The 16,342-nt window shown below is 34.0% G+C and overlaps 1 protein-coding gene and 1 long non-coding RNA gene across 2 annotated transcripts in view; one reads left to right on the top strand and one right to left on the bottom strand.

The window, feature by feature from the left end:
- Nucleotides 1-16,342, top strand: part of btbd11b (BTB (POZ) domain containing 11b) — a 164,708-nt gene that overhangs the window by 110,491 nt on the left and 37,875 nt on the right. The window lies entirely within an intron of this gene.
- On the bottom strand, nucleotides 807-4,054 carry LOC130245637 (uncharacterized). Its single transcript, XR_008839341.1, has 3 exons — nucleotides 4,002-4,054; nucleotides 3,256-3,366; nucleotides 807-1,291 (listed from the first exon to the last, which is right to left on the bottom strand). It is a non-coding gene; the product is annotated as an uncharacterized LOC130245637 (long non-coding RNA).

Raw genomic sequence — 16,342 nt, 5'->3', positions numbered from 1 at the left:
TTCTGCTTCAGGGCTGTTTTTAGACTAATGCGAAAACAACTATCAGCGAATGTACATTTCTCAATTAGCTGTTAATGGCTAAGTAACTGCCACAGCCCGAGGTAAAGCTCTTGCACACACAGAAATGCTGAAAGTAGAAAATTTCTCTTATTTAGATCAAACAAGCCATTACACAAATAAATGTAGTATGCAGGAGAAAGGCCATAAAGTGCAATAGAGCTTACTTTCTCTAAAGTGTATGTGTGGCTTAGTTAATAAACTTGATTTGGCTTAATAGTTCAGCTAAATTTAAATACCCACCTCTTATCTTTCTTTAAACAGCAAGTAAGGATATGACACATTTTTATATAACATGTGATATAAGATCTTTATTTGCATATAAATATATACATTAGGGATGCGCAATATGTAAAATTGTTATCAATAACTGATTATACTGATACTGATACACTGTAAAAAATAACGGGTGAAATATACGGTAAAATACCGGCAGCTGTGGTTGCCAGAAGTTCACCGTAAAATATAAGGTTGCAACGTGCAATGCTTTACAGAATACTTTTTGATGATCTGTAAATTTTACAGTTGAAAACTGCTGTATGTTTACAGTAAATTTCTGTTAAATAAAACAAATGTATTGTAAACATGTTTACAGTAAATTACTTTAAAAATAGCAGTCGTAAGTGTAAATTCCTTTACAGTAAACTACTGTGTATAATAAATATACTGTAAAACTAACTACATTCTATTTCCGTAATAAACATAAAACAACTGTATTAAATATAATAGTATTTTATTGTAAAGTTCAGTTTTACAGAAAATTACCGGCAGCTGTGGTTGCCAGAACTTTACCGTAAAAAACACGGTAAAACACAAAAGACATTACAGTTGTTTGCCACAGATTTTACAACAATCAATCAGGTTTTTGAAATTGCAAAATGAACTAGTAAATACAGTCTATAGCAACTGAAGGCACAAACTATAATTATTAGATTTTAATGAAACTACATACAGGGACTGTGTTAAAACAGTTTGAGCTGATCCAATAACTTGACCAGTGTACTCACAAAGGCGTGTTGATGTTGGAAATAAAATGTGTCCATATATAAAAGTAAGGATAATCAATGAAGACATATACTGTACATCCATCAGGGCTGCTTGCTCTGGTTGAACAATAGTATTGAGCCCACACTTGACGGAAGACACAGGACTGTGTATGTTCCAAACTTGAAATGTAGTACTGCTTGAAGTCTTGCATGTAGTCACTATTTCAATATGGACTGGCATGATCTCTCTGCAGAAAACAGACACAAAGACAAGTTAGTAAGAGAAATATGCTTGAACTGAAATAAACTCAGTCTTCTTTTCTTTAATTGATTACCAATGAACTGCACACAAGCAACACCATAGAATTTTGTAGGCCACTTTAATAATAAATACAATAATTAATAATCAATATTAGGGCAAAAGATTGAAATAGACACATCTCAGCACTGAGCTATCATAAGTATTTGCTTCACTCTGTCAGCTTGGAGCCTAAATTCAACAATTCACACAATTTGTACTAAATCATCAGATAGGAGTCATCAGATACAATCCTAGTCATTCTTACAAAAAAATACACTAAAGTTTTCTAGGTTGAGTAATTGCTATAACTATAATAAAATAATTGTTTTTAAAAATATATATTTGTAGAAAAACTAGTTTAAATATAAAGTTGATAAAATATTTACATTGTGTGCCATTTTTGCTTTAAACTGCAATTAAAGATCTGTGTTGACAGTACATTTTTCAAAAGAGTATACAAACATCATTGTCTGCTATAAAGAGTCTTTTACTTTATCTTTTATTCCAAACCATTATTTTTAGTGTGTGGTCATAATTAAAGGGACAGTTGAACAAACAATGAAAATTTTGTCATTAATTACTCACCTTCATGTTGTTCTAAAACCTTAAGACTTCTGTCCATCTTCAGAACACAAATTATTATTATTTTTATTTAATCCAAGAGCTCTTTCTGATCCTCCCACAGATAGCAATGCTCCTTGTGTGAAGCAATGATAATACTTTTGGGAAACATTTTCAACAACACTTCTGATGTATAACATGGTACACTGGGAGCATTACCCAGTGTATATCATAACACCAGTTACATCATCATAACATTTTTATTTAACTACTGATTACATGTACTTATTAAAGGAGGATAAGAAAGTTCTTGGACTAAATATAAAATATATTTTTGTGTGTTTAAAAGATGAACAAAGGTCTTTCGTTTTTAGAACTACATGAACATAATAACAGAATTTTCTTTTTTAGATGAACCATTCCTTTAATGCATTATGCTAATATATTATTATAATCAGTGTTGCAGGTATTGTTAATGCTGTTCTGTTGTCAACTATTGTTGTTTATTGATATAAAATTTGATGGTAAACACTATAATCTAAAGTTGTAAAATGATGTTAATAGACAAAAAAATCGATTAACTCGAGGAAATCATGTGGCAAAGTAAAAGTATTTATTAATATACTTTTTAGGGCGACATGGTAGCGCAGTGGGTAGCACGATCGCCTCACTGCAAGAAAGTCGCTGGTTTGAGTCCCGGCTGGGTCAGTTGGCATTTCTGTGTGGAGTTTGCATGTTCTCCCTACGTTCGCGTGGGTTTCCTCCGGGTGCTCCGGTTTCCCCCACAGTCCAAACACATGCGGTATAGGTGAATTGGGTAAGCTAAATTGTCCGTAGTGTATGAGTGTGTATGGGTGTTTCCCAGTGATGGGTTGCAGCTGGAAGGGCATCCGCTGCGTAAAACATATGCTGGATAAGTTGGCGGTTCATTCCGCTGTGGCGACCCACAATAAAGGGATTAATATAGGGACTAAGTTAAAAAGAAAATGAATGAATAAATATACTTTTTACGCTTTGATTAATTCACATTTTAAAACATGAATTAAATAAATAGTTTTACAATTGTCTATTTATTTGTCCATTTAAATGGTAATTTATATAAATTTTTATGCTTCAATTATTAAATTGATAATTTGCTTCTTCATTTTATTTCTGACCAGCACTCCTGCTCCTCTATATAAATACACCTACTGTAGCTAAAACATAAATGCACCATTTATTTAATTTGTGTATTTATACTGTGTATCTTTTTTTAATTACAAAAATGAAATGATGAAATAACAATTTTTATCACCCACGACTGCTTGAGTCTACCTAGCATTTGTTACACCATACTATAACACTGCTTACCATCAATTATCCTTAAGACTGGCGTCTGACTGGGTCCAGACTTGACTGAAGAGAGGTCTCTTACACACAGGATACAATGTTCAGAAAACCGGAACTTTTAGAAGGTCCTCTCTGTGAACAGGGGAAAAGAAACAAAAAAGGAACAATTCTAACATTAATAGTTATTAAATAAATATAACTAATTTTAGCATTTACACAATAGCTACAGTAAATATTGCTGCAGTTTCGAAATATTGAGCAGTTTGTGTTATTTCCAACTCAAAAGAATAATAATAATAATGTAAACAATGTACATAAATATAATACAATTTAGCTGAGATTTTTTTCACTCTTTTTTTTTTAAACACAAACAAACTTTACTAAGATGACAATGTGATGAATGTGTGGTAATATTGTTCTGTAAATGTGCAAGACAACTTTAGCAATATAATTTTTTATTATTTTTTAAAAGCTAGCATAAAATTAAGTTAAATATAAACTAAAATAAAATTACACTTCAGTTGAGATCAAGCATAAAAATCTGTTTTGAGATTGTAAATTAGGACAATCCACTGCTATACAAGGAAAGATTGGAAACACGTTTGGTTAATAAAATACTCTTTTAATGAAAGGTAATTTTAGTTCTACAATTTTGTGATACCAACAGAGTAAGGTTAGTTGAGCAACTGACCAAACAGTAGCATGTATGATCTGACAAATTGATGCATGGCAGTTAATTTAAAAGCTTATAATTTATATGTACTCACTGAAGCTTAGAGCCTGGCCACACCCCGTTTCTGCAAAGTTGGAAGCACCGAATTGTCCATCTGTGTAAGGTAAAGCAAGAGTTAAATAGGTTATTAGTACTTTTAAATTGATGTTTAATAATCAACAAAACTTACCCAAATTTATACTTGAAATATACTTGAAATAGAGACTTGTCAGGAAAAGAGAGTCCTTGTGTTCAAACTCATAATTGAAATTTTTTTTGAAACACTGAGCTCTTGTGTGTGCAGTCCTCATTGGCCCTGTATGACATGCAGAAAACAGATCAGATTCCTTGACAGACTGACAAATTTTGGTGATCTCATCTTCTGTTAAGGATGTTTCATTCTTTAGCTGTGAAGCAAGTTTACTTAAAGTATATGTCTGACCCAACTCGTGTATATTTTGAATCTCCTCAACAATGTTCTGTGTGGTTGAATCAGGCACTAAGAGCTGCCCTTGCAGTTTTAAGTAAAATAAACAAATATTTTTAAGAAAAAGATCATTGAAGTCGTCGGATGTATCTACATCACATTCAAATTCATGGCCACAGTCATGTGACGTTAATTCGGTTGTTACAGATTGTGAAGATGACTGATAAGCCGACGAGTCTCTGTACAAGTCACTAATTGTGCTTTCTGTGAAATGTTTGTGTTTCCGTGACATGTGGGAGGTAAAGGAAGATTTAACTTTAAAAGCATCTGTGCATCCTCTTACTGGACAACTCACAACACGTCCTTCTACAATGTGGTCTTTCAAGTGTGCTATTAGAGATTTAGCATCTTCACACTGTCGATCACATAACGCCATTGCACATTTAATAGGCATAACATCTGTCCCGACAGCAACGTTAACAGGCGCATTTACGTTATGTTTTCTGTAAAAATGAGCCTTAAGCGATGCATATGTACAGAAAGTCTGTTTGCATTCGGCTGCAAAGCACTTAAATAAACGCGGTTCATTTCGGTGAAGTTTGCAATGTATTACATAAGCCCTCAATGATTTGACTGACTTGCCACAGAAATTGCAACTCAACATCGCTAATACTGATTCTGTAAAAATGTACTTTTAGTGTAGAACCGTGTTGTCAAACAGACTTACCTCGAAAAGAGAAGTGGAGTTAGCAGGTGCCAAAGGTTTGCACTAAGCATCACAAGTTGAAGAGCGGGCGCGCTAAATTGGCGGCTGAAATATAAAATGTCGACAGTTCACGTTAGCTCATTGGGCGGTGCTATTCCGCCATTTTAAACGGTGTGCGCGCTCATTTTTCGCCAACTGAAATATAAAATAACGTTGTCAGTTCACCTTCGTTTACTGAGTGGTGCTATTACTACATTTAAATATGCACTTTGAATAGTATAAATGTTCGTAATTTATACTCAAGTTTACAAGTAATTGTTAAATAAATACACTTTGCGTCAGACAAAAAGTCTTCCCCCAACTTCACAATTTGCAAGTTACCCTATGAAAAAATTTAAAATAGGCATTGGACTCACCACTTGCATTGCATGCAGATCGTGATTTTTTTTTCTCTGCATGTGTGTTCATGTTTTTTACAGAATTTTTAAAACATGCTGTTTAATAATAAATAATCAATAATAAAACACATTTCATAATTAAAAACACTTTCATAATTGTCTTCATAATTCATCTTTTATTTTTGCTCATTCTAGCATCTTTTATTTCAACCTTTTATTTCAGCCTTTAACCTATATAGTTGTGATTAAATACAAAGTAATATGAAAAATCTAATATTTTTACAACATGATTACATAGTGGGCGACACGGTGACGCAGTGGGTAGTGCTCACAGCAAGAAGGTCACTGGTTCGAGCCCCGACTGGGCCAGTTGGCGTTTCTGTGTGTAGTTTGCATGTTCTCCCCGTGTTCACGTGGGTTTCCTCCGGGTGCTCCAGTTTCCCCCACAGTCCAAAGACAAGCAGTAGTGTATGTGTGTGAATGAGTGTGTATGGATGGACCCAGTAATGGGTTGCAGTTGGAAGGGCATCCGCTGTGTAAAACATATGTTGGATAAGTTGGCGGTTCATTCCGCTGTGGTGACCCCTGATGAATAAGGGACTAAGCCGAAAAGAAAATGAACGAATGAATGATTACATAAAGGTCGATATATTTGTATTTTTACAATTATATCTTGAATTTGTTTTTCATTGCCTTTAGCAATTAAATCTCAGATTTGATCCATAGGGCCTATTTAATGAACAATACACAAAAGTACAGTAAATTACAGAATATTATAACATTTTACATTAAAGACCTAAATAAAACAGCATATGCTGGTGCTGTAGCCTATGTTTTGATGCCCGTATTCTGGTTTCAATGTAATATCTTGGCCCTGACCACCATTGAGACCAGCAAGACCAGCATTGAAACCAGCATACCTTACCAGCATATGCTGTTTTTTGTTTTTGTTTTTCAACAAAGTGGATGGTTTGACCAAAAAAAAAAAATGTCATTAATCATTTTCGGAACAGAAATTAAAATACTTTGGATTTTAACATTGTAATTTGTGGTGTAAGAACCCTTGCTGTCTATGGGAGGAACTACGATTAAATCCAAAATATATTAATTTGTGTTCTGAAAATGAACAAAGCTCTTACGGGTTTGGATTTTTTTCTTTTTGAGTGAACTATCCCTTTTATTTGACTAACATATACCATTCTTTTAACCTCTTGTTACTGTAGAATTTAAAGTAAGTTTCTGTTGAATTTTTGAAGGTTTTATGTTGTAAATTTCATAGTGCACATCAACAAAATGTGTTTTTACACAGAATTATACTGTTGATTTTAGGGTAATTACTTGCTTGAGAAGTTACGGTATTTTTTTATTTATTTCACCAAAAAAATATATTTTTACTGTAAAAAGTTGTATTTATTACATATTAAAAGAGTAAAAATTAAAGTTATGTACTCTTTCTTAAATTACGGTGATTTAATGTATGTAATACAGTCATATACTATTTTGGTTTAAATAGTCTTTTACTGTTGCTGCTTTACAGTTTTTTACTGTAGTTTTCACTGACATTTTTTACAGTGTATGAATCATTTTATATAATATGTCATATAAGATCTTTATTTGTCTATAAATAAATACATTATGGATGTGCAGTATAAATTTTTTTAAACGATAATCGATAATCGATAATACCAATACCGATATGAGTCATTTTATATAATATGTCATTTAAGATCTTTATTTGCATATAAATATATACATTAGGGATGCGCAATATGTAAAATTGTAATCAATAACCGATTATACTGATTCCGATTTGAATCATTTTATATAATATGTCATATAAGATCTTTATTTGCATATAAATAAATACAATAGGGATGCGCAATATCATTTTTTGTTTAACCGATAATTGATAATACCAATACCGATATGAGTTATTTTATAAAAGATGTCATATAAGATCTTTATTTGCATTCACAGAAATACATAAGGGATGTGCAATATAAAAAATTGTAACTGATAACCAATAATACCAATACTGATATGAGTCATTTTATATAATATGTCATATAAGATCTTTATTTGCATATAAATAAATACATTAGGGATGAGCAATATGAAAAATTGTAACCGATAACCGATAATACAGATACCGATACAAGTCATTTTATATAATATGTCATTTAAGATCCATAATTGTATATAAATATATAAATTAGGGATGTGCAATATGAAACATTGTAATCGATCATACCATTATCGATAAGACAGCTTCTCGTGGCCGATTCCAATATAAATCATTTTCAGAATTTTGATTTCATAATTTATATATATATATATATATATATATATATATATATATATATATATATATGTGTGTGTGTGTGTGTGTGTGTGTGTGTGTGTGTGTGTGTGTGTGTGTGTGTGTGTGTTCTTAACTTTTGATTTAGTTTTTTCTCATTTGATGTTACAGCCATGATGTGCAATTTTACAGGCTTTTAAAATAAAACACTTAATCCAGCTAATCCTATATTGACTGTTCAAAGAAGAGGAAAAAAAATCAGTTCTCTTACGTAAAGCCGTGTCAAGCACCTGCCACTTTCATGGCCTTTCTTTGGTAATTTATGTGGTGGTTCAGGGAGGACAGTCTATCGATTGTGCTCAGTTTTCACAGTAAAACACCATTCTGCTTCCTCCACTCTCCACGTCTGCCGATGAAGGGCACCTTCTCTGCTGTTACAGATGAGCGGATCGTATTTACCCTGAGACACTCAAGCAAACTGAAAACCTGACTTATACAACTGAAGTCAGCAGTACCAATTGATGATTGACTAAACTGATTCAACCTCAAGAAATATGGGTGTAACTTATTAAAGGGTTAGTTCCCCCAAAAAAATGTTATTATGTCATTTCAAAATCCAGAGGCCTTTGTTCATCTTCAAAACCTAAATTAACATATTTTAGGTGAAATCTGAGAGCTCCCTCATCCTCCATAGACAGCAATGGCTTATTTAAAGTCCAGAAAAGGCATACTAAAATAACATCCTCACCATAGGCCTTCAGTGATTTAATCCCAATATTATCAAGCTATGAGGTTAATTTTGTGTGCACATAAGCAAAAATAATGTATTTATTCAGTAGTTGTTTCTCTTCAGTGTCAGTATGGGCCATTTTGTGAGTATGCGCAATATACTGACACTGAGGAGAAGAAACTGTCTACAGGTGTAACTTAGATTCAAGGGTTAGTCCACCCAAAAATTTTGATTATGTTATTTATTACTCTCTCTCATGTTGTTCCAAACCCCCAAAGTCTTTGTTCATCTTCAGAACACAAATTAAGATATTTTAGGTGAAATCTGAAAGCGTCCTCATCCTCCGTAGACAGCGTTGGTTCATTTAAACTCCAAAAATACAAAAAAATTCTCACCTTATACCTTCATTGGTTAAATTCCAATATCATCAATCTACGAGATTATGTTTGTGTGCACATTAAATAAAAGATAATGACTCTGTTCAACAGTCTTCTCCTCAGTGTCAGCATATTGCGCATCTTCACAAAACATCCCATACTGACACTGAGGAGAAAAAAAGTTGAATAAAGTCATTATTTTTGTTTTATGTGCACATAAAAGTATTCTCATATATTGAAAATATTCCAATTCATCCACTGAAGGCAACATAGGCCCATTCTGAAAACATAGCCTTATATAAATTTCTGAATGGTCCCAGAAAGCAGGTAAGACAAAAACAAAAGCCAAAATAAAGCAAAGTAAATAGCAGGGTGAGAGTGTGGTAAAATCTGAACATGTGGTAAAAATAAGGCTGCCGTGAGGGCTTTTTTTCTGGATTGCTTTTCAAAACACTGTCTGTTTGGGTTTAGGGAAGTGAGTGGGCGCTGGTCAATCAGTGCTTTTGAAAACACTTTTGGTTGGGTTAAGGGAAGGAGGATGCTGGGTCAGTCAATTGGTCAGTTAGTCAGTCGACATCGGCCTCTGGTGGATTTACGCGAGAAGAGCAGGTGCGAATGGCACTTGCGAGAGAAATTTGAGATCCCAAAAAGAGGCCTCTGGTGGCAAAAAAACAGCTCCTGGGACGTATTTGACACTCTCCAGAAATGTATATAGAGCTACGTATCCACAATGAGCCTGGGTTGACTGAAGTCATATGGTCTGTTTTAAGGATATATTTTTCTGGAGTTTAAATGAGCCATTGCTGTCTGTGGGAGATGAGAGAGCTTTCAGATTTAATCTAAAATATATTAATTTGTGTTCTGAAAATGAACGAAGGTCTCAGAGGTTTGGAATACCATGTGGGTGAGTAATTAATAACAGATCTTTCATTTTTTTGTGAACTAACCCTTTTAACTGTTGTTATGTGTTGTTGTATTGTGTGTTGTGCAGGTTTCTCTCTCTTTCTCTTTTTTCCTCTCACTCTGTTTTAACTAGTCACAGGTAGAGTGAATAACTATGAAACGTGATTGGTGCTTGAAGTGTCTGCGATTTAAAAAAATCAATGAAGTGTTTTTAAAAATTGAATACGATGACGTGTCATTAATTTCCTCACAGTTCATGCATTAAATATTAAAAAGTAATTTGTTAGAATTAACAAATGATCAGCAATAAAAGGCATGTTAAATATCACTGTACTTTAGGAAAAAATTAATTCAAATGGCCACAGATATGCTTGTAATACTACACTGTAAAAATGTATGACAAATTTATGACATTTATTCATTCATTTATTTTCCTTCAGCATAGTCCCTTATTTATCAGGGTTCACCACAGTGGAATGAACCTCCAACCATTCCAGCATATGATTTTCGCAGCAGATGCCCTTCTAGCTGCATCCCAGAACTGGAAAAAGACAAAAAGTCAACACAGAAAATTATTTTTACGTGTTGCTTTTACTTATTTTAATAAGTAAATCAATTCAGTTTCAATTTATGTTTATTTATATAGCGCATTTTTACAATGTAGATTGTGTCAAAGCATCTTAACATAGTTCTAGTAAAGTCCAGATTTCAGAGTTGAAGTTCAGTTTAGTTTAGTTCAGAGTGGTTTTAATTTCACTGCTGAAAGTTCAAACACTGTAGAGCGAATCCACCAAAGCGCAGCTCCACAAGTCCTGATATGAGCAAGCCAGGGACAAGGACAAAAAACTTCACCAATCGACAAAGTAAAGAGAAAAAAAACCTAGAGAGAAACCAGGCTCTGTTGGGCACGACTATTATTCTTCTGGCCAAACGTCCTATGTGGAGCTGCAGTCTAGACACCGGAGGCTGGAGAAACTGGACGTCCATCGTGGAGAAGCTGCAGGTGTGAGTAGGGCACCGGCGGTAGGTCTGGCTGGCCCACAGGATCAATGCGGGGACTCGTTTGTCACTGTGGTCTTTCAGGAATAAGTCTCATGCTCTCCATTCCTCCATGACTACCACAGCGTCGGCTCGGGATACGCCCTGGTCCAGGATTATGGATACCTTGGGATCATCTCTTTACCGGTCTTGGATCGCATCCATGGTGCTGCATAGTCTCTAGGGCCCTCAGGATGAGTATCCCCAGGTGGAAATAGACAATAAAGAAAATAATTAGCGTAGCTGCGGTTCATTGTGTATTTAAATGAGATGCAAAAAATTAAGTGTTATAAATGAAAATATTATATAAACAAACATAGAAACATACATGTAAAGCAAATGAGAGTTTCTAACACAATGTTTGGTGTATTAAGGAGGAGTGTGTCCTACAGGTAGTTGTTAAGCCCACTTACTGTACCTGCGTGGAGCACACTCATGCATCATACCGTTATGCGATGCATTGAGTGTATGCATTACTAAAAAGATAGGCCTTAAATCTAGTTTTGAACTGAGAGAGTGTGTCTGAGCCTCGGACGTTATCAGGAAGGCTATTCCAGAGTTTAGGAGCCATAAATGAGAAGGCTCGACCTCCTTTACTCGACTTTGCTATTCTAGGTACTACCAGAAGCCCTAAGTTTTGAGATGTTAAAGAGCGAGTTGGATTGTAGCGAGACAGAAGGTTGGTTAGATAAACAGGAGCTAGATTATTTAAAGCTTTATAGGTAAGAAGCAATATTTTATAATCAATATGGAACTTAACAGGCAACTTAACTTAAATTATTTTTTTGTGAGTCATACAAAGTTTAACTTTTAAAACATTTTTAGCTTGTTTGATTGATGTAAGTTAAGATGACTAGAAAAGTTCATTTGATTCAACTAAAAAATAAGGCAGCAAGAATTTGTTTAACAGTGTAACGTTACATTAAAATACAGTGTAACATTACTTTCATGACAGATAAAACTTTCCTGTCCCTCATTATATTTTTTAATTGTGTATATGAAAAATGTGTAGCACAGCCTTATTATTGGAAAAGATTTGTTTCAGTTCTTTCCCCAAGCTGCAAGTTAAACCCATAATTTTTCATAATATTTAAGGTCAATATTATTGCCTACAAAGCAAACTACTATTGTCCAATGACTTGCCTAATTAACCTATCATACCTAGTTAACCTAATTAATCTAGTTAAGCCTTTAAATTGCACTTTAATCTGAATGATAGTGTCTTGCTAAATAATTAGTAACATGATTTTGATGAATTATTTAAACTATTATGTTTAGAAATTTGTAAATGTACTAACAATTTTAATTACAATTTCAGTCTAACATTTTCATGAAAGATAAAAAAAATGGCACAAAGCCACAACTTTTCTGTCACTCATTATATTTTCATAGTGAATATGAATAATGTGTAGCACAGCCTTATTACTGAAAAAAAGATTTGTTTCAGTTATTTCCCCAAACTGCAAGTTAAACCCACGATTTGAATTGCAGTCAGTTCAAAAAAAGTGTAAGGATGATGACTTTTGCCATGGCTGTGTTTGTTTAGCGGGTTAATCTTGAGCATATCTCTCAGCCAGTTCCTCTGACTTGAGGAAATGTCACACACTATCATGAATAAGAGATGAGTGTCGGTCACAGTAGGGCCTCGTGTGGCCTCAAGCTCCTCTCCTCTGCTCTTCTGACTGCTAACGCTCTGTTTCTGTGCTGTCAGGTGTATTATTCTTATACTCTTTATTGTTTTGTATGTGGATGTGCTGTATAGCTCTCTGGAGAATGCATTCTGCATAATCCTGTAATTATTCTCTATAATTACAGTGCATATCTTTGCCCTCCGCTGACAGATAGTCCACACAGCTTCCGTTCAAACTCATCAGTGTGCGCCTTCTTTACAATGGCTCTATTCTTGCCTGTTCTGTTATTATTTACTCACACTCATGTTGTTCCAGGCCTATAATAGGTCAGCTGTTTTTGGACATATAATAAAACAATAAAACATCAGACTATACTTAGTTACTTCCATCCACTGAACAGATTAAAAAAAAGTAGGACATTCCTAGTTAGCGCAATGAAATGTCCTTGTTTTCCAGGGACAGTCCCAGTTTTTGATGAATAGAAGTGTAAAGAAAAACATACAGTGCAAAACAGAAATGGCAGATGTTTACAGTAAGTACAAGGAGCAATTAGAGACTGTTTACACTAAGTGGTCTGTTGGTAAAATACTGCAGTAAATCCATTTAGTACAGTTTATACTTAGTGGAAAAGTGGCAGCTATTTACACAACAGTATTAAGGTTACATTATCAAACAGCACGCAGTAATATCATCTGGAGTTTAAATGAGAATATTTATTAAACTGATGTTTCATTTTTGGCACAATAAACACACACCCCTAACTGTAAACACTTTCTTATTACTTATTAAATTAATACATTTCTACGATATGTTAACCATGATAAAAACCTGATAGAAACATTCTCAAAATGTAATTTATGCTAGTAACATTAACATTATTCTCCCCATGATATAAATGTGTTAATTCATACAAGCAAGATGCTAACTCATGTTAACATTATCCTAGCCATGATAAAAACATGCCATAAATTCACTAATTTATGCTAGCAACATTTTAATTTGTGTGAACATTATCCTAACCATGATATAAACATACTAGCAACATGCTAATGTTAACATCCTAACCCCGATAAAAATATACAATAAATGTACTAATGCAAGTTAGCAACACGCTAATTAATGTTAACATTAATTTAACTATGGTAGAAACATGCAAGAAATCCTTGCTGAAAAAAACAGCATGCTGGTAAGGTGTGTTTTGATGCTGGTAGGCAACAGTGTGCTGGTCTTGCTGGTCTCGATGCTGGTCTTGCTGGTATCAGTGCTGGTCTCAATGCTGGTCTCGTTGGTCTCAGTGCTGGTCCTGACCAGCATACCAGCATCAAAACATACCTTACAAGCAAATGCTGTTTTTTTTTCAACAGGGATGTGCTAATGTAAAATAGCAACAGGCTAAATACGTTAACATTATCCTAGTAATGATTAAAAAAAATGCCTGAAATGTCTTAATTCATGCTAAATTATGCTAATTCGTATTAACATAATCTTTACCATGACACATGCTAGAAATGTGTTAGCCTAATTAATCATTGATGCTAATTCATGTTAGCATTATCCTCGTCATGAAAAAAACATGTTAGAAATGTACTCATTTGCTAGCAACATTTTTATGTTAGCATTATCCTAACCGTGATAAAAAACATGCTAGCAACATACTAATACATGTTGACAATTTATGCTAACATTGTCCTAACCATGATAAAAAATAGGCAATAAGTGTTGTTATAAGCTTGCAACATGCTAATTAATGTTAACATTATGCTATGGTAGAAACATGCTAGAAATGTTTCATGCTTCAATCTTTACCATGATACATTCTAGAAATGAGCCTAATTAATCCTTGATGCCAATTCATGTTAGCATTATCTTAGTCATGATAAAAAAATGTTAGAAATGTACTAACTTGTGCTAGCAACATTTAATGTTAACATTATCCTAACCATGGTAAAATGGGCAATAAGTGTTAATGTAAGCTAACAACATGGTAATGTTAACATTATGCTAACTATGGGAGAAACATGCTAGAAGTGTGCCAATTCATGCTAGCAACATACTAATTAATGTTAACAAATCTAACCATTGTAGAAACATGCTAGAAATGTAATTCATACTAGTAACATTAACATTATTGTAGCCATAATAGAAACATGTTAGAAATGTGGTAATTTTTGCAAGCAAGATGCTAAATCATGTTATTATCCTAGCCATGATAAAACAGGCTTATATTACTTAAGTTATATAAGCAACATTTTAATTTCTGTAACATTGTCCTAACCACAGTAAAATTGTCCAATAAGTGCTAATTCATATTAACATAATCTTTGTCATGATAGAAACATGCTAGAAGTGTAATTATTCATGCTAACAATATGCTAATTCATATTAACATCTTTGTCAAGATAGAAACGTAATGTGTTAATTCATGCTAACAACATAATCCATATTAACAATCTTTCATGATAGAAACATGCTAGAAATGTGTTCATTAATTCTAACAACATGCTAATTTATATTAACAATCTTTCATGATCGAAACATGCTAGAAATGTGTTAATTTATGGTAGCAACATGCTAATTCATAATAACATAATCTTTACCATGGTAGAAACATGCTCAAAATGTGCTCAAAAAATGCTAGCAACATGCTAAGTCACAATTTTTAAACCATTGATAATAACAATAAGCTGTAATTTGACCACAGAACTTGGAATTGTCTCCTTTTTTTGTTCACTTTTTCTGTCTTTTTTTGTCATAAAATAGTCATATAGGTGTGAAACTGCACAAAACTGAGAAATTAATGAAAGTTTCAGTTTAAAGCTAGCCTTGGCAGAAGCACAAAAGTTAAACAAGTAATTTCTTTCTCTAAGCGAAAGCTCATCTCACTCAGGCGGCCTTGTTAATTCATCTGGAGTAACAGAGATGTGAAATGAAACACGTGCGAGCACTGCAGTTATTTACTGTACTCTGCAGAGCAATAGATGAAGTGTGTGTTATTGACTGTGCTGAACACAGTGCAGTTCAGTTCAGCGCATTCAGAAGAATGAGGTCTCATGGAGTAAATGAGGCCGTAGATGACCTGAAAGTTTCACATATGAAAGGAAATAGTCATTAGAGTGCGTGAGAGAGTGATTAATGTGCTGTGTAATGAATGCAGAGCTTTGTTTGACCTTGTTTGAAAGAGGTTTGTGACCTTTTTCAGATTTGGTGCTCAACATCATCCATCAGATCGTCTGCTCTATACGAAGCGTCTCATGTGGACGTGTGCACAATGATAGGACAAATGTGTGTATGTGCTGTGGTTTACAAAATTACTGTACATTATAGTGAATATAATGTGTGAGTGCATGTGTTTTTGAATATGCTGATTTGGCACATTTTAGCTTATAAACATGGCCAAATCGCCATATTAGAAGGATTTAATTACTGCAAAATTATACATTTATGCACAGATTACCTTTGAAAATACACATTCATCACTAGTGTTAGTATATAATAAAGTATTTAATAGTATAAAATAGTTTTAATCAACAACTACCTAAAAATGAGTTAGATCTATGTACAGTTGAAGTCAGAATTATTAGCATGCACATGCAATCACACACACAGACACACACACTTGCATGCACGCACGCACACACACACACACACACACACACACACACACACACACACGCACACACACACACACACACACACACACACACACACACAGACACACACTCACATAAACACCCACACAACACAAACTCTCACACACACACACACTTACGCATCTCAAACACGCACATAATCGCGCACACACACACTAGTACACAGACAATACATAACACACACTCGCACACAACTCACTCACAGACACAAGCGTGCACCCGGACACACACATGCAT

Source organism: Danio aesculapii, chromosome 18 (genome assembly GCF_903798145.1).
Source record: "Danio aesculapii chromosome 18, fDanAes4.1, whole genome shotgun sequence".
Classification (NCBI taxonomy): Eukaryota; Metazoa; Chordata; class Actinopteri; order Cypriniformes; family Danionidae; genus Danio; species Danio aesculapii.
This window is presented reverse-complemented; position numbering and strand designations above follow the sequence as displayed.